This window comes from Pseudophryne corroboree, chromosome 8 (genome assembly GCF_028390025.1).
Source record: "Pseudophryne corroboree isolate aPseCor3 chromosome 8, aPseCor3.hap2, whole genome shotgun sequence".
Lineage (NCBI taxonomy): Eukaryota > Metazoa > Chordata > Amphibia > Anura > Myobatrachidae > Pseudophryne > Pseudophryne corroboree.
Window position 1 is genome coordinate 192,174,621 of NC_086451.1, and position 24,182 is coordinate 192,198,802.

General features: G+C 47.3%; 1 protein-coding gene across 5 annotated transcripts in view; it reads right to left on the reverse strand.

Moving 5' to 3' along the window:
- The window catches only part of LOC134947598 (death domain-containing protein CRADD-like), a 181,530-nt gene that overhangs the window by 83,046 nt on the left and 74,302 nt on the right, over positions 1-24,182 (reverse strand). Inside the window, exon 1 of one of the 5 annotated variants that reach the window (XM_063935607.1) lies at positions 8,628-8,729. The exons of the other annotated variants lie outside the window; for them this stretch is intronic. The gene's annotated coding sequence lies outside the window, so the exon portion shown is untranslated. Of the gene's footprint in view, positions 1-8,627; positions 8,730-24,182 lie in introns of those variants that run through there. 5 annotated transcript variants of the gene reach the window in all.

The window sequence follows — 24,182 nt, forward strand, 5'->3', positions numbered from 1 at the left end:
TTTCTTCACTCTGCTATATATATATATATGTATATATATATATATATATATATATAAAGAGAGAGAGAGAGAGAGAGAGAGAGAGAGAGAGAGAGAGATATTTAGGATGTGTGTGTAGTTGTGTATTACATTATGTGTATTCATATTACATTGTTAATGGATACTGCAATAATAGTATTCCTTCTCATGTGCTGGTCGCTCTGTTGGTAAAGCTCTAGGTCGGCCGTGACGAGTGTCAGAAAGAAGCCCGAATGTTTATTCTTTTCCGCTGCGGATAGAATACTGTGAAAATCAACTCCTGGTCGACACGGGGCCCTGTCGCAAAGGATCGTACACAGGAAGCTAAGTGATATTTTATTCTTTACTTTGGAGTTATGTACATTGCCTGCACATGGGGGGGAATGTGGTATTCGGAAAGGCATCCGATAGATTTACCCTATAGAAAGAGGGGATGTGTCTTATGTTGATCCTTTTCTATAACATGGCGACAGGTTGCAGTGCGTCTGCAGTAGAAATGCTGAGGCTGAATCCGAGAGATACTGGAATATTTCCCTGGGACGGTGTACCGCTGTAGGGGTGGCCTCGGTTCGGTCAATCTTGGCAGATACCGCGGGTAAGTCTGCTACGTGAGTTGGATTCCCTCACAACGGTGGGTGACGCATTCGGTTGTGGGATGCAGTCATTTTAACTGGTTTGATACTTTTCTTTTTTCCTTTTCGGGGCAGAATGTGGAAGGTGGTAAGGTAAGAGTTCTGCAGCCTTGTTAGGTTTGCAGAAGCGGATGTTGTTGTCTGTTGTTTAACACATCCACCGCATGTCGGTGGTCTATCTGACTGGCGCCCACTCCGGTGGGAACTCGTCTACTACTCTTCAGTCAGTCCGAGACTGGACTTGGACCTGGGAGTTACTCATAGAAGACATGCTGAGGTTTACAGATGATTTCCCTCACTGACTTTTTTTGAATAGAGCTTAGCGATTCCCGTCTGGAAGGGGAGGTAGTACGCGACGCCATACCAGAGTTGTGTCAGGTTCAGGACATTGTCCTGCTATCCAAAAAAAAATAATAATAATTTTTTAGAATATAAAGTTTCTACTATGAAGGTGCTTCAGCACGTCAAGGTAGAAAAGGTGTTAAATGCATTTTCCCCACATTTAGCTTACCTAGGTTGATATCCAGGTTGTCTTTGCCATTTCACCGGAGTGATGGCAGTATGCTGGGGTTCTTTCAAAAGTAAGACCCATTGTTATTATGTACTGAGACACTCTCCTGATTAAGACGAGGTCATGAAATGAGTGGTGCAAATCGTTGTTTCTCTCTGACTGTTCTTCAACACAGGGTTTAGCTGTTGTTCCCAATGACGCAGATGTCGGAGGTGGGTATCAGAGTAGATACTGAACGGTGGAGGTTCTGTGTTTCCTGTGGAAAGAGGTCTGAGGATTCTGAGTCGGATCAGTTTTGCAGTGACAATCCATCAATATGTTCCGTTGATGGAGTTGGTGCGGCCTCAGAGGCTTTTCGGTGAGCAGGTCGACTGCCAAGGTGGTTTTCACGGGGCCAGTTGGAAAGGTGGTCCGGGTCTCACCTATACATGCGGATTATAATCCTAATAGCCAGGATATCGCTCCTGTGGTGTCTGCTCAGTTCTCACCCCCTAGAGGGACGAGGGTTAGGAATCCAGGATGTGCTCCTGGTGTCCATGCATGCAGATTTCCGCGACTGGGGAGCATTCCTTGCAAGAGAAGTATTTCCAGAGAAAAAGGTCAAGCTGGGAAGCTTGCCTGCAATAAGTTTTCTTGAATTAAGAGCTTTTTTCAATGAACATATGCTTCGTGTTCTGCCCGTGTTAACTCTGCCGGAGGACCTGACAGCAGTGGTGTAAGTAAGCTGCTAGGGCGAAACAAGGAGCAAAGCGGCAATGGCAGGAGCCGGAAAAGGTTTTCCGCTGGGTGAAAAGACTGGTAAACGCTATATTGGCAGCCTTCGTTCCGGATGTGAACGATGGAGAAATAGATTCCTCTACAGACGCGATCTCAATCCGGGTGAAATACAGTCATCATCGAGAAGTTTTCACTGAAGTGACAAGTCTTTGAGAAGTGTCTCAAGTCGATAGGTTGGTGTCTCGCCTCAACGAGAGATCACAGGAAGATTGTTCCGGGTCAGGGGACACTCAAGTTATAGCAGTGGACGTCCTCGGGACACCTTGGGTGTTTTCAGTCGGTCTATGTGTCCCCTCCGGTTTCACTCTTAGGAAGGTGATAAACGTATGAGGAACAAAGGTTCAGGCGACCCTCATTGTTCCGGTGTAACCAAGGAGGGCTTGGTATCCAGTTCTTCAAGATTTGCTCACAGAAGATCCATGGCCTCTTCCTCTGCGTGAGACGCTGTTACAACAAGATCTGGGCGTATATCAAGACTTACCGCGGCTGCGTTTGACGGCGTGGCGGTTGAACGTCATATCCTAGCCAATAAGGCTATTCCCAGTGAAGTCATTTCCACACTTCTTCAGGCTAGGAAAGAAGTAACGGCAAAGCCTTCCCACCGTGAAGGCTACTACAGAAAATTTTCAGCGGGGTCGTTCTTCTCCATTCTTTGCAAGCAAGTGTGGGTGCAGGTCTAAAGTTAGGCTCCGTTAAGTACGTTTTTGGCCTTATCAATTTTCTTTCAAGAAAGAATAGGCACCCTTTCCGGAAGTTCGGACCTTCGTGAAGGGAGTACTGCACATCCAAACTCCATTTGTGCCCCGTTGGCAACGTGGGACCTTGATGTGGTGTTGCGTTTTCTTGTGTCACACTGTTTGGAACCTTTGTGAAAGGTTGTGTTAAAATTTCTCTTTTGGAAGTCATGATATTGGATTTAGCGTCCGCAAGGCGGGTGTCCGAAGTAGCGGCTTTGTCTCACAAGAGCCCTGTTTGATCTTCCATGTGGATAGAGTGGAATTGAGAACTCGGATAATAGTTCTGACACGTGTTTTCTGAGTTTCGCAGAAATCAGCCTGTTTTGATGCCGTTGGTTACTTAGGCATTAGCTGAGTCAAAGTCTCTCGATGTAGTCAGGGCTTTGAATATTTAGGTCACCAATTTGGCTCAGTTTGGGGGAACAGAGGCTCTGTTTGTCTGGTATGTTTCCAGCGTGTTTGGGGCGCCTGCGTCTATGCAGTCTGTTACACGCTGGATCTGTGATACGATTCGGCGTGCTCATTCTACGGCTGGATTGTCGTTACCGAAGTAGGTGGAGACCCATTCTACTAGGATGATGGGTTCTTCTCGGGCGGTTGTCCGAGGAGTCTCGGCGGTTCAACTTTGCCGAGCGACTGCTTGGTCGGGTTCAAACACTTTTGCTATGCTCTAGCAGTTTGATACCCTGGCTGATGGGGACCTTTTGTTTGCTCAATCGGTGCTGCAGAGTTGTCCGCACTCTCCCGCCCGGTCTGGAGCTTTGGTATAAACCCCATGGTCCTTACGGAGTCCCCAGCATCCTCTAGGACGTCTGAGAAAATAGGATTTTAATACCTACCGGTAAATCCTTTTCTCTTAGTCCGTAGAGGATGCTGGGCGCCCGTCCCAGTGCGTACTGTGTCTGCAGAAATTGGTTATGGTTACACTCTGGTGGTGTTTTTCTGTCAGGCTGTTGCTGACATTGTTCATGACATGGCATGCAGTGTTTTCTTATTGGTTGTGAGAACACACAGGTTGTGTTACATATTCTCTCAGCATATGGCTGTATATTTTTCATACCGTGGGCTGGTATTCTATTGAATGCCACATTTTGCGGTATGTTCGTGGTGTGAGCTGGTATGACACTCACTGTGTTTAAAGTATAAATTCTTTCCTCAAAATGTCCGTCTCTCCTGGGCACAGTTTCTATAACTGAGGTCTGGGGGGAGGGGCATAGAGGGAGGAGCCAGTTCACACCCAATCAAAGTCTTTTTAGTGTGCCCAAGCTCCTGCGGATCCCATCTATACCCCATGGTCCTTACGGAGTCCCCAGCATCCTCTACGGACTAAGAGAAAAGGATATACCGGTAGGTATTAAAATCCTATTTTCTGTTGTACTCCCCTTTTAAGTAAATATTTGTTGCTGCGATGGACCACAACATTACATATACAATTGGTGTCGCATTCCTTTACTGTTAGGGGTTATAAAGTGTATTCCGCAGCACGTGTAGCTACTTTGTGCTTACAGCATGACGGTGTGCTTACGCAACGTGTACGCATTTCATAGGGGTTTCACACACACGCTTAGAGGGTTGCAGCAGCTTGAACATTTCTGTATTTAAGGTATTTGCTTTTTTCTTCCTGTAAGTTAATTGAACTTAACAATTGGGAGCTCTGTCCGGTTCATCTCACACTCACAGACTTGCAGGCCATAAACAGACTTTGATCTACCAACAAAGGGTGGAGACGCATCTTAAGTAACCTTGCTTTGTTGCTTTGAGTTTGAAACTCTCTTTTGTGTTGTTAGACCACGTCTGTTCTGTAGTCTTAGAGGTGCTGGTGTATCCCAAGTGTGTAATTTTGGCGCAAAAGCGTACACAGGGGGTAATTCTGAGTTGATCGCAGCAGGAACTTTGGTAGCAGTTGGGCAAAACCATGTGCACTGCAGGGGAGGCAGATATAACATGTGCAGAGAGAAATAGATTTGGGTGTGGTGAGTTCAATCTGCAATCTAAATTGCAGTGTAAAAATAAAGCAGCCAATATTTACCCTGCACAGAAACAAAATAACCCACCCAAATCTAACTCTCTCTGCAAATGTTATATCTGCCCCCCCTGCAGTACACATGGTTTTGCCCAACTGCTAAAAAATTTCCTGCTGCGATTAACTTGGAATTACCCCCACAAAGCGTACCAATACTTTGCATGCATTCTCACATATTGTTGCCATAGGTTAACAGTCATTATAGATGTGTGTGAAATCGGATACATTTGTTTGCTATATATATATATATATATATATATATATTTGAAATAGTGTGTTAAGGGTGTAATTATACAATATGAAACATAGTTCCGGCCTAAACGTTTAGGTTTATACTCAAAAGAGGATTGCCCATGTGGGTGACTTCCGGCGAGCATACGGAACAATTGTGTGTTGTGTTAGTGAGCGATAGTAGTTTTATCGCTCACATTTATTGAGACAGTGTGGTTTATTGAGTTGCGAACGCACGTTGTATACGTGGTACGGTACGAGAGGAAAAGTGTACAGGAGCGCGCACGGAGCGTAGAGACACGCAAAGTCGCGTGTTTATGCAAGGTTGCGTAGAGTTGCGAGCGCAAACTATAACCGCACAATAGCAGTTCAATTTAAGGCGGGATAGAATACATTCATACTATAGCACATAACTATCCAATTTCAAAAGCAGCTTAGTCTAAGACTTTGTTTAAACTGTACTGCCTCTGGGATAAAACTATTAGTCAAAGGAAATTATATTTTTCTGTACAGAAAAACACTGTGTATTTGTGTGAGCTGAAAGTAAGAGTGAGTGGATTGAACCCCGGAAACCGGGTCCCGTGGACAGAACGTCTGAGCTAGAAGGGGCTCAGCGGCGAGAAAGGGTCGCAACCTTGCGCATTTAACGAAGTTAGGCACGTACTAAAAGCGTGTTGTAGGAGCGTAACCGATTGTGATTTATGAAGTATTGAAGTTTAAGATTTTTGTGTTACGCTCCGGCTGAGGAGCGCAGCTTGTGAATTCGACTCCCGCGATCGTAGGGCATATAGATAACAAGTATCTATAGGCCGTGCGATTGAACCGCACGTCTGTGTGTTCTACACAGCACAACGCGATACCATTGTGTCATATGCGCTGTGGAAAGCATACGCAGACGTGATTGTGTAAACAAGGGTTTTTTCGCTTTACAGGAAATCTCCCTGGTGGGCGTCCACTGGAAAGGGGGATCGATAGTCTGTTTCTCTCCCTATAAAAATTCCAGTGGAAAGATACCGAAAAGGATTTTTTGCCGTTTCCCTCTCAGGAGAAAATTCCAAACAGAACCTCCACCGAAAGAAATTACGGTGCTGAAGGGTCTGATAGCAGTCTGAAGGTCGGGTACATCGCGATCCCATTATTGACAGTGGGTCGTAGTAGAGGCCAGCAGGGACTGGGGTGAGTGAAAGCACTCAGTAAGGACTTTCACCATCTACTCATATTGTGCATTTGGGGATAGCGTTTAAGGCAAAAAGTCCGCGATGGGATCCAATTGCACAAGCGGTAGGCGTTCAGCGGCCAGGGTTCAGACTGGAGGAGATATAGGGCCAAAAGGGTCCGCAAGGTTAGTAATGTGTGGTAAGTATGGTCCACATGTAGAGGCTTTTTGTGATGAATGGAGAAGTATGACTGCGGGGGATAAGGCATCATTTCCTAAGATGGGTAGTTTTGAACCAGAGGTACTGCAAAATGTAAGGAATAGAATATGTCTGATCGAGTCTACGGAACAAAGGATCAGACATATCGACTGTTTAAATATATGGAAACAAGAGGGAGATGTTCAAAGGGAGTTTGCTCGCACAGCAAGTTCCAAACCTAACAGGAGGGTGAATGCGAGCGCACCACCACCGCCATATGTCGATAGGGAGAAATTGGCTGCAATCAATGGTACATCGGAAAATGATAGAAACATTCATGTAAATGGTATTAACCCTAACCCATGTATATTGTACCCTGTCTTAAGTTCTCTCTAAGGTCATCGGTCGGAGGAAGATGATGGATCTCAGCCCTCATCCAGGCCGCCACCTTACAGGAAACTCGGGTGGACACGGCCCAACCAATAAGAGCAGTGATGGTGTCTCCCACTGAAGGGACGGGTGAGATCACAGCCACCGGTAAGTGTGAGACTGTTCATTACACAAAGACAGTAACACCTCACAGTGAGCCGATTAGAAATGGAATGGTCGGGTTACACCCTGTCTTGGTAATAGCAACTTCCAATGAGAGAACCGATAGCCAGGGAGTAACCCTCACCAGGAATAATGCAATGTATTGCCTGTGGACCAGATCAGAACTGCGGTCAATCATTTCGGAATTCCCCGATCCCCGGAGACATTTAGCCAGATGTCAGAAGTTTATTAAGGATCTGGGTAATGCCCATGAACCTACAAACAAAGATTGGCGGAGACTTTTGAAAGCGTGCCTACCCCCCTAATATTGACACCCAAAAATTTATCACGGATTGTAATATAGAGTCAGACGATCCTCTGACTGACGAATACAATCAGGAGAACTCGGAACGAATTAACATACAACTAGGATTGTTCTTCCCCATTGTTGTCCAGTGGAATAAAATTTTCTCTATAAAACAGAGAGAAAATGAACTGACATCCAAATACTTCCATAGGGCCTTACAAATAATGGATAGATACACTGGGGTATCGGATATAAGGAACGATGCGAATTACAGGGAGCTGGCTGTCCCTGTGCTAATGGACGGGCTCAATAAGGCATTAAGGGTCAGGGTGCAGACCTCGTTGCATAATTGGAGAGGGGTCACAGTAGATACCCTCAGAGAGTGCGCTATTGAACACCACAAGAGTATCTCCAAACGTAAAGAACAGCAAGAGGAGAGGTTGAGGACGGTAAGTATACAGGCGCTGAAAGGAATGTCCAATTAACCTAAACTCCAGACCCCTGAAGGTAAGAAACGGTCAATAACATGTTTCCTATGCAGGAAGGAAGGGCATTTTTCCAGGGATTGTAGAAGTAATGGGACACATAGTAAATATAGAACCCCTAGACAAAGAACATGAGCCACGTTAGTAAACACATAGACGGGACCAAGGAACATATAGTAAGGATTCAAAACCACATAGAAAACACAAATTCGGCAAATGGAAAGAACGAGATAAGTGCAACATTACCCTTTAACAAAACCTTCTGAAGTTAAGATGGGGCCTCTATGATGCTAAACTTTTTCTTTTTCTCCTGGCAACGGTGACCCCTGACTAACTTAAGCAACACAGACTTTGTTAAATATGATATACATATAGTGTGCTCCCGCTCAGGAAGTACAAAGTATGTTAGACACCCACAAAGACTAATGTTGCATTCCACTGTTCTAGATTCATGTCCATCACAGATAGAGGAAATTATCTTGCAAAATACTGGGTTCCCTATGAATTTAGGATGGACAGGACACTGGATTGATGGCTAGGATAGTCACAGTAGTGATACAACAAACACAAACTTTAAAAGGGGAGTAGACCAAATAGAGAATCACTTCCCCGTAGTGCCCAATCCAGTTGTCATTTTTATAAAATCCTCTTTTCCTATAAAAACTTATCTGTTACCAACCTCTATGTGGTTGGTCTTCACAGTTTCCTCTTCATCTCTTACGTTCACCTACAGGAGGGTACAATACATGGACCCAATTACAGTTCATACACCACATGCCTTATCGGTCTTTCAGAGTGCTGCACAATGGCACCAGTATTACTGCAGTGTGCCTTGTCATGCACAAAGGGTGGAGAATGGGAATACTGGTAAAGGGAGATTGTGTATGGACACTGATATGCATGATGGCGTGCAGCCTGTTAGTGAATGCAAACCTGACATTTTCTTTTTTTTATTCTCTCTTATCTTCTTCCTCCTCTATGTCACAATCCTGACTGTAATTCTCATATTTGGTGACTTACCCCTGCTTTCTGTCCTGGATCCTGTGTCTTTTTACTCACGGAGTTAAACAGCTTGTCAGCACTGAGTTTCCTGAGTTCTCTGCCTGAGAGGTAATCAGCTCCACCTGTGGTGATCTCCTGTGTGAGGCTGAATTCAGTAATCTAAAAGCAAGCATCCTGTGTTTTGCAGAAGTCCAGGCTTCAGTGTTCTCTTGGCCTGCTAGGCCTCATTCTACATCACAGCCTTGGCTAGAGTAGTCACATGACAGTGACATCACCTAATCCTGCCCACCAATCATCAAGGACCAGGAAGTATAAATCAGGAGGCTGAGTTGGAATCTGGGCCATTTCCTCGTGTCACATACAGCCTTGTGAGAGTCTTTATGCTGAGCTCCCTTAAGGTAACCATTGTACCTAAGTTCCTGTGGAAACTCTGTTCCCTTGTTCCTGTATGGTTACTTGTGTGTTGCCATTTGATTTCACCATTTCCCTGAGTCTCAATGTAAAGGCACAGCTGCAATGTTTCGTCTTAAAGGCACAGTACTGAATTCCATGTTCTCCACTGAAAACCACAGCTGTCGTGTTTCAGTTTTACTACTGTTGTAGTTGGGATCTCCAGCACCTCAGTACCTCCGTGCCTCAGGACCTCCGTGCCTCAGTACCTCCGTGCTTCCAGCACCTCCGTGCCTCCGTGCTTCCAGCACCTCCGTGACTCAGCATCTCCGTGCCTCAGCACCTCCGTGACTCAGCATCTCCGTGCCTCAGCACCTCCGTGCCTCAGCACCTCCGTGCCTCAGTACCTCCGTGCTTCCAGCACCTCCGTGACTCAGCATCTCCGTGCCTCAGCACCTCCGTGCCTCAGCACCTCCGTGCCTCAGTACCTCCGTGCTTCCAACACCTCCGTGCCTCCGTGCTTCCAGCAGCTCCGTGACTCAGCATCTCCGTGCCTCAGTACCTCCGTGCTTCCAACACCTCCGTGCTTCCAGCACCTCCGTGACTCAGCATCTCCGTGCCTCAGCACCTCAGTACCTCCGTGCCTCAGGACCTCCGTGCCTCAGTACCTCCGTGCTTCCAGCACCTCCGTGCCTCCGTGCTTCCAGCACCTCCGTGACTCAGCATCTCCGTGCCTCAGCACCTCCGTGCCTCAGCACCTCCGTGCCTCAGTGCCTCCGTGCTTCCAGCACCTCCGTGACTCAGCATCTCCGTGCCTCAGCACCTCCGTGCCTCAGCACCTCCGTGCCTCAGTGCCTCCGTGCTTCCAGCACCTCCGTGCCTCCAGCACCTCCGTGCCTCCGTGCCTCAGCACCCCAGTGTCTCTACGCACTCCAGTGTCTCTACGCACCCCAGTGTCTCTACGCACCTCAGTGTCTCTACGCACCTCAGTGCCTCTACGCACCTCAGTGCCTCTACGCACCTCAGTGCCTCTACGTACCTCAGTGTCTCCAAGCACCTCAGTGTCTCCAAGCACCTCAGTGTCTCCAAGCACCTCAGTGTCTCCAAGCACCTCAGTGTCTCCAAGCACCTCAGTGTCCCCAAGCACCCCGTGCCCTTTAGCACAGTTGTACCTGTTATTCTTCACTGATTCATCAGCGCCTTTCCAGTTCTGTCTTTCAGGAGACCTTCAGCGCCCACACGTGCTTCCTGTCTGCCGACCTCATCCTGCATGAGGAGAACTTGGATTCGGCCATCTCTGCCGCGGTTCCTCTTCCCAGTCACCGGAAGAGACCCCGAGTCCACAACACTTCCAAAACCAGGTCAGTGGTGGTATTCGTGTAGTCCTCCAGTCGCCCGCGCAGACTTCGCTAGCACCGGGTTCACAAAAACCTTAGTCATGACAGTAGGAAATGGCCACATGGACCCGGCCGAAAGTGTTAGTCTGACGCATGACCTCCTAAGCAATATTGCAGGACGCTTGGAAGGTCTGGAGTCGACTCAGCATCGATTGGCACAGTGTCTGCAGCGGAATTCGTCCTCCAGAGATTCTATGACCTTCTGCTCTAAGACTCCTGACCAACTGCAGATTTTCTACCAGATGTTACTACAGTTACAAGAACTTTTGCCTAGTATTCTCTCTGTGATGCCTGATCTCCTCAGGAATACTACCAACGTTGTTGATCCTGTTTTGTCCCATCCAGTTAATAGAGTCTCTTCCTCTGCGCAAGGGAAAGTTTTTCATCAGAGCTATCCACGGCCCAAGCTCTCTGAAGCTGAACGTCAGCGGCGTAAGGAGCTACATCTCTGTCTTTACTGTGGAAATTCTGGTCATTTTGTTAAAGACTGCATTCTTCGCAAGCCAGGGAATGGTGACAAATCGCAGTATCACAGTGCTCATGTCTACAAGTCATCCACAGTAGCCGATCCTGCTACTGCTGACGGGGGTATCAAGATGGCTACTCGGAAAGAGACTCAAATTTATGACTGGGGTCCGGTGATTAAAAGACCTTATCCCAAGTTGGGTGTCCAGAGAAGAATATTCAAGCCATTTAGAGTCACAGAGGAGTCAGAGTGTCCAGCCCCAGGGGGGGCGTCCGTGTCTTCAGCCCCAGGAGGGGCGTCTTCAGAGTGTCCAGCCCCAGGAGGGGCGTCTTCAGAGTGTCCAGCCCCAGGAGGGGCGTCTTCAGAGTGTCCAGCCCCAGGAGGGGCGTCTTCAGAGTGTCCAGCCCCAGGAGGGGCGTCTTCAGAGTGTCCAGCCCCAGGAGGGGCGTCTTCAGAGTGTCCAGCCCCAGGAGGGGCGTCTTCAGAGTGTCCAGCCCCAGGAGGGGCGTCTTCAAAGTGTCCAGCCCCAGGAGGGGCGTCTTCAAAGTGTCTAGCCCCAGGAGGGGCGTCTTCAGAGTGTCCAGCCCCAGGGGGGGCGTCCGTGTCTTCAGCCCCAGGGGGGGCGTCTTCAGAGTGTCCAGCCCCAAGATGGGGTTCTTCAGAGGGTCCAGCCCCAGGAGGGGGTTCCGAGGGTACAGCCCCAGGAAGGGGATCCGAGGGTCCAGAGCCAGAGGGTCTACAGAGTGCTGCCCAGCCAGAGGGTCTACAGAGTGCTGCCCAGCCAGAGGGTCTACAGAGTGCTGCCCAGCCAGAGGGTCTACAGAGTGCTGCCCAGCCAGAGGGTCTACAGAGTGCTGCCCAGCCAGAGGGTCTACAGAGTGCTGCCCAGCCAGAGGGTCTACAGAGTGCTGCCCAGCCAGAGGGTCTACAGAGCGCTGCCCAGCCAGAGGGTCTACAGAGCGCTGCCCAGCCAGAGGGTCTACAGAGCGCTGCCCAGCCAGAGAGCCTTCAGAGCGCTGCCCAGCCAGAGAGCCTTCAGAGCGCTGCCCAGCCAGAGAGCCTTCAGAGCGCTGCCCAGCCAGAGAGCCTTCAGAGCGCTGCCCAGCCAGAGAGCCTTCAGAGCGCAGACCAGCCCCGTGAAGAGAGGGCTCTTGCCTCAGCCCAGCCCCTTGAAGTGGGGGCTCTTGCCTCAGCCCAGCCCCTTGAAGTGGGGGCTCTTGCCTCAGCCCAGCCCCGTGAAGTGGGGGCTCCTGCCTTGGTTCAGCCCCGTGAAGAAAGGACTCAGTCCGTCCCGGTTCCAGCCGGTCCAGCAATACTCCAGGCCCAGCCTGGTCAGTCCGTCCCGGTTCCAGCCGGTCCAGCAATACTCCAGGCCCAGCTTGGCCAGTCCGTTCCGGTTCCAGCCGGTCCAGCAATACTCCAGGCTCCGCCTGGTCAGTTCGTTCCGGTTCCAGCCGGTCCAGTGTTACTCCAGGACCAGCCTGGTCAGTCTCCTTTGGTTCCAGCCAATTCAAGCATCCCCGGATCCAATCCAGTCCTACTCGTCCAGTCAAAGATTTCTCCAGTTTCAGCCTCTAAGCTTTCGTCTGATGGTTTACCACCTATTTACTTCGATGGAGATTTACTGCAATATGCCGCTTTGGTTGAACAATTTCTGTCTCGGATGGAGTCTGATCCTTCAGGTGCAGTAACTCCTTCCAACGTTACTCGATATCTGTTCCTGGCATTCAGAGGAAGAGCTTTGGAGTGGGCCAACATGCTTTTTGAGAGTAATGATCCTGTGTTCCATGACTTACAGAATTTTAGTAATGCTGTGGTTAAAGAATTTGGTCCTAAACCTATGGAATCTGACTCGGTAAAGAAATCAGGCTCTAAAGGGAATGCAGAAGGAAGTTTGTGCTGTCCTCCCAGGGATAATCTAAGAATCTCCTTCAGTAAGAATCCGACCATTAAAATTGCTCATGTTGGAGTCTCTCCTAGCCCAGAGAATTTAAATCTCCAGTGCACCTCATTTTCATCTGCAAACTGTGTATCTATGGGAGATTCATATCTTCCATTAGACTTGGACTCAGACTCTGAATTTGATCCAGTCCATGATGCTACTCCTTTCTTGGGAGCCCCCATGTTTTCTAAGGAAGGTTTTTCTTTACAGGAGATCCCGCGGTCCTTGGTCAAAACCAAACGTTCCCAAAAGAAGAAGAGGCATCAACGAAGGTCCTAAATTCTTCTGTATGAATTTCTCAAGTTCCCCTAAGATTAGATGGGTGTCCGGAGTCCACCCTCGAAGAGGGGGATACTGTCACAATCCTGACTGTAATTCTCATATTTGGTGACTTACCCCTGCTTTCTGTCCTGGATCCTGTGTCTTTTTACTCACGGAGTTAAACAGCTTGTCAGCACTGAGTTTCCTGAGTTCTCTGCCTGAGAGGTAATCAGCTCCACCTGTGGTGATCTCCTGTGTGAGGCTGAATTCAGTAATCTAAAAGCAAGCATCCTGTGTTTTGCAGAAGTCCAGGCTTCAGTGTTCTCTTGGCCTGCTAGGCCTCATTCTACATCACAGCCTTGGCTAGAGTAGTCACATGACAGTGACATCACCTAATCCTGCCCACCAATCATCAAGGACCAGGAAGTATAAATCAGGAGGCTGAGTTGGAATCTGGGCCATTTCCTCGTGTCACATACAGCCTTGTGAGAGTCTTTATGCTGAGCTCCCTTAAGGTAACCATTGTACCTAAGTTCCTGTGGAAACTCTGTTCCCTTGTTCCTGTATGGTTACTTGTGTGTTGCCATTTGATTTCACCATTTCCCTGAGTCTCAATGTAAAGGCACAGCTGCAATGTTTCGTCTTAAAGGCACAGTACTGAATTCCATGTTCTCCACTGAAAACCACAGCTGTCGTGTTTCAGTTTTACTACTGTTGTAGTTGGGATCTCCAGCACCTCAGTACCTCCGTGCCTCAGGACCTCCGTGCCTCAGTACCTCCGTGCTTCCAGCACCTCCGTGCCTCCGTGCTTCCAGCACCTCCGTGACTCAGCATCTCCGTGCCTCAGCACCTCCGTGACTCAGCATCTCCGTGCCTCAGCACCTCCGTGCCTCAGTACCTCCGTGCTTCCAGCACCTCCGTGACTCAGCATCTCCGTGCCTCAGCACCTCCGTGCCTCAGCACCTCCGTGCCTCAGTACCTCCGTGCTTCCAACACCTCCGTGCCTCCGTGCTTCCAGCAGCTCCGTGACTCAGCATCTCCGTGCCTCAGTACCTCCGTGCTTCCAACACCTCCGTGCTTCCAGCACCTCCGTGACTCAGCATCTCCGTGCCTCAGCACCTCAGTACCTCCGTGCCTCAGGACCTCCGTGCCTCCGTGCCTCAGTACCTCCGTGCTTCCAGCACCTCCGTGCCTCCGTGCTTCCAGCACCTCCGTGACTCAGCATCTCCGTGCCTCAGCACCTCCGTGCCTCAGTGCCTCCGTGCTTCCAGCACCTCCGTGACTCAGCATCTCCGTGCCTCAGCACCTCCGTGCCTCAGCACCTCCGTGCCTCAGTGCCTCCGTGCTTCCAGCACCTCCGTGCCTCCAGCACCTCCGTGCCTCCGTGCCTCAGCACCCCAGTGTCTCTACGCACTCCAGTGTCTCTACGCACCCCAGTGTCTCTACGCACCTCAGTGTCTCTACGCACCTCAGTGCCTCTACGCACCTCAGTGCCTCTACGCCAGGCATTCCCAACCACGGTCCTCAAGGCACACCAACAGTGCAGGTTTTAGTGATATCCAGGCTTGAGCACAGATGGTTAAATCAAAATAACTGAGGTACTAATTAAGTCACCTGTGCTGCAGCCTGGTTATCACTAATACCTGCACTGTTAGTGTGCCTTGAGGACCGTGGTTGGGAATGCCTGCTCTACGCACCTCAGTGCCTCTACGCACCTCAGTGCCTCTACGTACCTCAGTGTCTCCAAGCACCTCAGTGTCTCCAAGCACCTCAGTGTCTCCAAGCACCTCAGTGTCTCCAAGCACCTCAGTGTCTCCAAGCACCTCAGTGTCTCCAAGCACCTCAGTGTCTCCAAGCACCTCAGTGTCCCCAAGCACCCCGTGCCCTTTAGCACAGTTGTACCTGTTATTCTTCACTGATTCATCAGCGCCTTTCCAGTTCTGTCTTTCAGGAGACCTTCAGCGCCCACACGTGCTTCCTGTCTGCCGACCTCATCCTGCATGAGGAGAACTTGGATTCGGCCATCTCTGCCGCGGTTCCTCTTCCCAGTCACCGGAAGAGACCCCGAGTCCACAACACTTCCAAAACCAGGTCAGTGGTGGTATTCGTGTAGTCCTCCAGTCGCCCGCGCAGACTTCGCTAGCACCGGGTTCACAAAAACCTTAGTCATGACACTCTAGAGATGTTTTACCCCACACAACAAATACACAACAATTAATGGAAATGCAAAATTTGTGTTCCCTACAGGAGAAGGCGGTCTGGAAGGCGAAGGGATATGGTCAGGAGTCCTCAGGACTTTGGACAGATGGACAAGGTAAGCCAGTAGCCCTCAGGGCATATCTCCCAAGCCTAGCTGAGGCGGCGGGTAAGGAAGGTATGTGCAAATTGGTAAGAGCCTCCTGGGAGTGCACCAGGGTTCTCTTCTCATGCAGGTAAGAAAGCAATGACATGTCTTACTTGCTTGAGGAAGAATATTGGTAAGGAAATACCAACGGAGCTATCCCATATCCCTCCTACAGACGGACCTTTTCCCTGTAGGAATTTAAAGTATGTGTTAGTATGTACCGATGTCTTTTCAAATTGGGTAGAAGCATTCCCCGCTGCCACAAATACTGCTGTGTTCACTGCAAAGAAAATCATGCAGGAATTTGTATGCAGATATGGTATCCCTAGAATGATTGAAAGTGATAGGGGTACCCATTTTACAGGTGAAGTCTTTCAGGTCATGTGCAAACTGATAGCAAGCTGCATACTCCATACCGGTCACAGGCAAGTGCGAAGGTGGAGAGAATGAACAGCACTATTAAGAACAAGCTGAGCAAAGTGATGGCTGAAACTGGATTGTTGTGGCCAGAAGCATTACCACTAGTGTTGCACAGCATCAGAACCACTCCCAGGTCACCGCTTAACTTATCACCCTTCGAAGTTCTTTTTGGACGACAACCCCATGTAATGATAGACCCCCAGGATGATTTGAAGTGCAATAATGAAATAACTGTTCAATATTTGGTTAGGATGAGCCAGCAACTGAGAAACCAGCAAAGGAATCTAAAACTGGCGATTCCTGACCTACCAAACAGTAATTGTCATGACATTGAACCTGGGGATTATGTGATGATTCGAAATTTTCTACGCTCAGGTTGCCTCATTGACAGGTCGGAAGGACTGTATCAAGTTTTACTGACAGGCACGACAGCACTAAAGGTTGCTGAGAGAGAGACTTGGGTCCACTCGTCCCACTGCAAGAATGTCGCTGACCCGGAGAAAACTCGTGACATAGAGAAAGGTGAAGAGAACCTCGTATCACTAGAGAATCTTGTCGAAGTCGAAAATATTATAGCCACACGCATCACATACAAACACCACACAGATGGCCTCCGTGCAGGTGCTTGTGCTGCAGTGCGTGCGCATACTCGCAGGTTACGTATAATCGCTCACGCGGTCCTGCGTGTTAGAGCGTGGTATGAGTAATTACGGTAGCATATGCATTCGCATGGAAAAGCCACAAAGACATATCTCATATTTAATTCACATAGCACATAATTTACACATAGCCTATATGCACCACACCAGTAAGTTACATGTGCTTGAAAGGTACAATAGAGATATCCAACTTTACAGGATATGAGGGGACAGAATTAGGTTAGGAGGTGGTGTTTGGTATCCAACTGTATAGTATTTCAAGGGCAATATTTCGATGGCAGTTTGCAGAAAGTAGCACGCTCCTGCACAATATATTATTAATATCACACTGTATGTACTGTACTCTTGATATTTGGAGGGAACCCAGTGGAGGACATCTGCAAGTGCACCTGGACCAGGCATCGCCCACCTATTCAAACCAACCTATGACCCCTCATGTACTGTAATGACCAGCCCTTTAACCTATGGATGAAGAGATTACAGTTTCCTTTGTTTCATGCTTTGGACCATTGTATAAAACCAAGCTACCTGGCTGGCCTCAGTCTCTTTCTCTGAAGGTCATCTATTCAGATTGACTGAGGACCGGAATCCGGGTTTCGCAGGCGAACAAACGTATGTATCCATTGGTTGTAGCTTCATCTCTTGTATTATTGTATTTCTGTTGTAACCCCCTTTTAAGTAAATAATTGTTGCCGGGTTGGACCTGCAACATTGCATATACAATAGGTGTCACATTTCCTTTTCTGTTAGGGTTTAGAGTGTATAGACCGCACGTGTAGCTATTTTGTGCTTACAGCGTGACGGTGTGCTTATGCAACATGTACGCAATTCATAGAGGTTTAACTGACACGCGATTAGTAGTTGTACATTTAAAGTATTGCTTTTCTTCTAGAAAGTTAATTAGAATATAACAATTGGGAGCTCTGTCCGTTTCATCTCACACTCACAGATTTACAGGCCGTAAACAGACTTTGATCTACAACAAAGGGTGGAGACGCATGTTAAGTACCTTACATAGTGTTGAAATCAGTTTGTGTTGTTAGATCACGTCTGTTTCTGTCTGGTCTTAGAGGTGCAGGTTGGAAACCCAGGGAAACAGGAAAAAAAAGCCGTTTAAATTTGTGTGTAATTTTGGTGCGAAAGCGTACACAAAGCGTACCGATACTTTGCATGCTTTCTCACATATTGTTGCCATAGGTTAACATAGGTTCATTATAGATCTATGTGAAATCGGATACATTTGTTTGCTATATAGATATTGGAGTGTGTTAAGGGTGTAATTGTAAAACACGAAATTACGAACGCACGTTTGTACACGTGGTACGGTACGTGAGGACAGCGTACAGGGTCGTGCATGTGGCGTAGAGACATGCACGGTCGAGTGTTTATGCAAGGTTGCGTAGAGTTGCGAGCGCAAGGTATAACCACACGATAGCTGTTCAATTTAAGGTGGAATAGTATACATTTAATACAACAGCACATAACTATCCTATTTCAAAAGCAGATTAATATAATATTGTGTTTAAACTGTACTACCTCTGGGGTAAAGTAACCAATCAAAGGGAGTGATATTTTCTGTACAGAAAAGAAAAACACTGTATCTGAGTGAGTGAAAGTAGGAGTGGATGTATTGAACCCCGGGGGATATCGGGTTCCCGTAGAGCAACACTGAGTTAGTAGAGGCTCGGTGGCGTAAGGTCCGCTACCTTACGTGAATACATAAATAGAGAAATACGCAAGTCGTGAGGAGACTTACACAGGAGCGTGATAGGGAATTGTGAATATAGAATTGTGAATTGAAGTAAACGTTTTTTGTTACACTCCGGCTTTGGAGCGCAGCTTGTGCATTCGACTCCCGCGATCGTAGGGCATATAGATAACAAGTGTCTATAGGCCGTGCGATTGAACCGCACGTCCATGTGTTCTACACAGCACAACGTGATACTATTGTGTCTTATGCACTATGGAAAGCATACGCAGACGCGATTGTGTAAACAAGGGTTTTTCCGCTGACTACGTCGGGAAATCTCCCTGGTGGAAGTCCATTGGAAAGGGTGAGCAATAGTTATGGAAGTTTTCTGTTTTTCACCATACAAAAATTCCAGTGGAAAGATACCAAAAAGGAATTTTTCGCTGCCTCTCTCAGGAAAATATTCCAACAGAACCTCCACCGAAAGAAATTGCGGTGCTGTAAGGTCTGATAGGAGTCCGAAGTTGGGTACATCGCGATCCACTATCGACAGTGTATTGTAGTACTGGCCATCGTGGGCGAGAGCGGGTGAAGGTGCTTTGAGAAGTTTCACCGTCTGCTTGCATGGTGTAGTTTGGTGTTGGGAGGTGCTCAAGTGAGAGACATTCAGCAGCCAGGGTTCAGGCTGGAGAGCAGCGGCCCAGGGGGTCAGCTCAGTTTATTATGTGTGAAAAGTATGGTCCAGACACGGAGGCTTTTTGCGATGAATGGGTACGTATGACTGCTGAAGATAGGGCATCATTCCCTAGGGTAGGTAGCTTTGAATCAGAGGTACTGCAGAGCAAAAGGATTAGAATATGTCTGATCAAATCTAGAAAACAGAGGATCAAACATACCGACAGTTTAAATGTGACAACATGAGGGGGAGGTGCAAAGGGAACTGGCTCGCACAGCAGGTTCCAAACCTAACAGGAATGTGATTGCAAGCACACCATCACCGACACATGTCGATGGGGAGAAATTGGCTACAACCAATGGTACATCTGTAAATGATAGTAAAAGGCAGAATCAATGTGTTAACCCTAACCCTTGCAAGTTGTATCCCGTTCTGAATTCTCTCCAAGGTCATAGGTCAGAGGAATATGATGGATCCAGCCTAATCTCAGCCCTCATTCAGGCAGTAACCTTGCAGGAAACTTAGGTGGGCCCGGTCCAACCAATAAGAGCAGTGACGGTGTCTACCACTGAAAGGGCTGGTGAGATCACAGACATCGGTAAGTGTGAGACTGTTCATTACACAGAGACAATAACACCTCACAGTGAGCAAATTAGGAATGGAATGGTTGGGTTACATCCTGTCTTGGAAATAGTAACTCCCAATGGGAGAACCGATAGTCAGGGAGTAACCCTCACCAGGAATAATGTAATGTATTGCCCGTGGACCACATCAGAACTGCGGTCAATCATTTCAGAATTCCCCGATCCCCGGAAGCATTTAGCTAGATGTCAGAATTATATCAAGGATCTGGGTAATGCCAATGAACCTGCAAACAAAGATTGGCCGACACTTTTGAAAGCGTGCCTACCCCCTAATATTGACACCAATTTTTTTTAATCACAGATTGTAAAGTAGAGTCAGACGGTCCTCTGAGTGACGAACACAATCAGGAGAACGTGGAACGAATTCACATACAACTAGGATTGTATTTCCCTACTGTTGTTAAGTGGAGCAAAATTTTCTCCATAAAACAGAGAGAAAATGAAATGACATCTGAATATTTCCATAGGGCCTTACAAATAATGGCTAGATACACTGGGGTATCGGATATAGAGAACGAAGCAAATTACAGGGAGGTAGCTGTCTCTGTGCTAATGGACGGGCTCAATAAGGCATTGAGGGTCAGGGTGCAGACTTCTTTGCCTAATTGGAGAGGGGTCACAGTAGCTAATCTTAGGGAGTGCGCTATTGAACATCACAAGAATATCTCCAGACGCAGAGAACAACAGGAGGAGAGGTTGAGGACTGTAAGTATACAGGCACATACAGGGAAGTCCCATCTGCCTAAACTACAGGCCCCTGAGGGTAAGAAATGGTCAACAACATGTTATCTTTACAAAAGGGAAGGGCATTTCGCCAAGGATGTAGAAGTAGCGGGACACATAACGTATATAGACCCCCTAGACAAAGAACACGAGCTACATTATTAAACACATAGACGGGAGCATGGGACATATAGTAAGGAATCCTTACCGGAGATTCAGAGTGCTGCCCGAATCCAGTATATCTCACCATAACAATGGCACCATTATTACTGCAGTGTGCCTTGTCATGCACAAAGGGTGGAGAATGGGAATACTGGTGAAGGGAGATTGTGTAAGGACACTGATTTGCATGATGGTGTGACAGCCTGTTGGTAAATGCAAACCTGACATTTTCTTTTTTTATTCCCCTCTCTTCTCGAGATGATTTTGCTCCACACAACAAATACACAACATTCAAAATTGAAATGCAAAATTTGTGATCCCTACAGGAGAAGGCGGTCTGGAAGGCGAAGGGATACGGTCAGGAGTCCTCAGGACTTTGGACAGATGGACATGGTAAGCCAGTGGCCCCCAGGGCATATCTCCCAAGCCTAGCTGAGGCGGCACACGATCTGACTCATCTGCGCAAGGAAGGTATGTGCAAACTGGTAAGAGCCTACTGGAGTGCACCAGAGTTCTCTTCTCATGCAGGTAAGAAAGCAATGACATGTCTTACTTGCTTGAGGTAGAATATTGGTAAGACAATATCAACGGAGCCATCCCATATCCCTCCTACAGACGGACCTTTTCAGGTAATACAAATCGACTTCATACAGTTACCACCTTGTAGGAATTTAAAATATGTATTAGTATGTACTGATGTCTTTTCAAATTGGGTAGAAGCATTCCCCGCTGCCACAAATACTGCTGTGTTCACTGCAAAGAAAATCGTGCAGGAATTTGTGTGCAGATATGGTATCCCTAGAATGATTGAAAGTGATAGGGGTACCCATTTTATAGGGTGAAGTCTTTCAGGTCATGTGCAAACTGATGGGTATTAATAGCAAGCTGCATACTCCATACCGGTCACAGGCAAGTGCGAAGGTGGAGAGAATGAACAGCACAATTAAGAATAAGCTGAGCAAAGTGATGGCTGAAACTGGATTGTTGTGGCCAGAAGCATTACCACTAGTGTTGTACAGCATCAGAACCACTCCCAGGTCACCGCTTAACTTATCACCCTTAGAAGTCCTTTTTGGACGACAACCCCATGTAATGATAGACCCCCAGGATGATTTGAAGTGCAATAATGAAATAACTGTTCAATATTTGGTTAGGATGAGCCAGCAACTGAGAAACCAGCAAAGGAATCTAAAACTGGCGATTCCTGACCTACCAAACAGTAATTGTCATGACATTGAGCCTGGGGATTATGTGATGATTCGAAATTTTCTACGCTCAGGTTGCCTCATTGACAGGTCGGAAGGACTGTATCAAGTTTTATTGACCAGCACGACAGCACTAAAGGTTGCCGAGAGAGAGACTTGGGTCCACTCGTCCCACTGCAAGAAGGTTGCTGACCCGGAGAAAACTCGTGACAAAGAGCAAGGTGAAGAGAACCTCGTATCACTAGAGAATTTGTTCTGGGAAAGCTGAGATGCAGGACTGTTGAACGGCACCTGAGCGTGGAGAACAACAAAACCAAGGACGGTTGTCGTACCATTTTTCTTTATTCACCCCCCACTGCATTTTTTCTTTTTGTTTCCCTTCTTATTTTTGCTCCTTAACGAAATGGTTCTACATCAAGAGACTGTGTTTCGGCTTTTTCCGGTGACTCTGTTTTTGATCAGGACAATCTGTTTTTGTGAGGGCCCCCGCGACGTCGAGCAAGGATCTGGAATGGGTTCTGATGGCGAGTACGGATTCGTAGGATCTCAGGAGCAGCATATCACTCTAGTAAAGGCTGGTATCAGTAAGCGATCCGGTAGTCACGGAGGTCGGAGGCAATGTGAAGGGTTATTGTCTGATGAATACAGGTTGAGTATCCCTTATCCAAAATGCTTGGGACCAGAGGTATTTTGGATATGGGATTTTTCCGTATTTTGGAATAATTGTATACCATAATGAGATATCATGGTGATGGGACCTAAATCTAAGCACAGAATGCATTTATGTCACATATACACCTTATACACACAGCCTGAAGGTCATTTTAGCCAATATTTTTTATAACTTTGTGCATTAAACAAAGTGTGTCTACATTCACACAATTAATTTATGTTTCATATACACCTTATACACACAGCCTAAAGGTCATTTAATACAATATTTTTAATAACTTTGTGTATTAAACAAAGTTTGTGTACATTGAGCCATCAAAAAACAAAGGTTTCACTATCTCACTCTCACTCAAAAAAGTCCGTATTTCGGAATATTCCGTATTTCGGAATATTTGGATATGGGATACTCAACCTGTATTGTATTTATAGGCATTGCGAAAACATAGTCGAAGATGGGTAATTCCAGAGATGTCAAACAGTAATATCGATATTGGCCGACATCCTTTGAGTGATTACCACTCATTAGTGGGTACGGTCTTAAACCAAACGGAATGCTGGGTGTGCTCACAGGTACCTCAAGGACAGAGTAAATCAGGATTAGTGCCATACCCTTTAACGATAGATGAGGTACTCGAATTACGGGGTGGGAGTCCGGTGGACAAAAAATTCAATATATCTAGGCCCCCTAGCTTGAAGCTCCACCAGTACCACGTGGATAGGTCACTGTTGTGTTTTAATGTGTCCAATTTCTGAAAACCAGGAAATTGGGAAGTGACATGGAATAACCAGACAATTACTTTTTCACACAGAGCTGATAATATACCTATCAACTCCGAACTTGTACGTAAGATAGCCACAAGTGGGAAGTATTTTCGGTATAGGTATACATGTGGAATCAGAACCATGTGGGCTGGAAAAGTATCACAGGGGTATTGTGCCCACATTATCCAGCCCGAGACTTGTACTGAGCAAATGAGAGAACTAGGGACCGGTTTCTTTATCAGGAAAAATAAGATTTTAAACCTACCAGTAAATCTTTTTCTCCTAGTCTGTAGAGGATGCTGGGGACTCTGTAAGGACCATGGAGTATAGAGGGGCTCCGCAGGAGACATGGGCACTATAAAAGAACTTTTAGTATGGGTGTGCACTGGCTCCTCCCTTTATGCCCCTCCTCCAGACCTCAGTTAGAGAACTGTGCCCAGAGGAGATGGACAATATGAGGAAAGGATTTTGTTAATCTAAGGGCATACCAGCCCACCCACAATCATACCATATAACCTGGAATATACACAACCAGTCAACAGTATGAACAAAAAACAGCATCAGTCAAAGACCGATTTTAACTGCAACATAACCCTTATGAAAGCAACAACTATATACAAGTCTTGCAGATTTAGTCCGCACTGGGACGGGCGCCCAGCATCCTCTATGGACTAGGAGAAAAAGATTTACCGGTAGGTTTAAAATCTTATTTTCTCTTATGTCCTAGAGGATGCTGGGGACTCCGTAAGGACCATGGGGTTTATACCAAAGCTCCAGACCGGGCGGGAGAGTGCGGATGACTCTGCAGCACCGACTGAGCAAACGCAAGGTCCTCCTCAGCCAGGGTATCAAACTTGTAGAATATAGCAAAAGTGTTTGAACCCGACCAAATTGCTGCTCGGCAAAGCTGTAATGCCGAGACACCTTGGGCAGCCGCCTAAGAACAGCCCACCTTCCTAGTGGAATGGGCCTTTACCAAATTAGGTAATGGCAATCCAGCCGTAGAATGAGCCTGCTGAATCGTGTTACAGATCCAGCGAGCAATAGTCTGCTTGGAAGCAGGAGCGCCAACCTTGTTGGCTACATACAGGACAAACAGAGCCTCTGTTTTCCTAATCCTAGCCGTCCTGGCTACATAAATCTTTAAGGCTCTGACCACA